The sequence below is a fragment of the Bison bison genome, unplaced genomic scaffold, assembly GCF_000754665.1.
Source record: "Bison bison bison isolate TAMUID 2011002044 unplaced genomic scaffold, Bison_UMD1.0 scf7180017864518, whole genome shotgun sequence".
Taxonomy (NCBI): Eukaryota; Metazoa; Chordata; class Mammalia; order Artiodactyla; family Bovidae; genus Bison; species Bison bison.
Window position 1 is genome coordinate 135,128 of NW_011495071.1, and position 368 is coordinate 135,495.

The 368-nt window shown below is 37.0% G+C and overlaps 1 protein-coding gene across 1 annotated transcript in view; it reads left to right on the forward strand.

Moving 5' to 3' along the window:
- AMELX (amelogenin, X-linked) overlaps window positions 1–368 on the forward strand; it is a 19,927-nt gene that overhangs the window by 18,810 nt on the left and 749 nt on the right. The gene's annotated exons all lie outside the window — the stretch shown is intronic.

The window sequence follows — 368 nt, forward strand, 5'->3', positions numbered from 1 at the left end:
CAGAAGGAAGATTCACAAAATCCAATGTTCTCCCTGTCATCAGGAACTTGGGCTCAACCTGGTTTCCACAAATACTTTGTTCTTAATCTGGAAATAGCCACAAATGACCAACTGCAAATTATTTTTTTTTAATAGAAAAAACAAGTGATGGATTTTTAACTATATTTACAGAACATTACTTAAATGCACAATTCCTATCAGTAGGATTTTCGAAGAGAGTTGGAAAACAAAAGGGGATTTACTGCCTTTGTGGCTCATTTTCCCACAGGTAGAAAAAACTGTCGGACGAACAGTGTTAGGTAGCTTGGAACCTGCAGTCACTGCAGCTTGAGTTGATTTCGGTTATAGCTGCTAATACTGTAAATAAC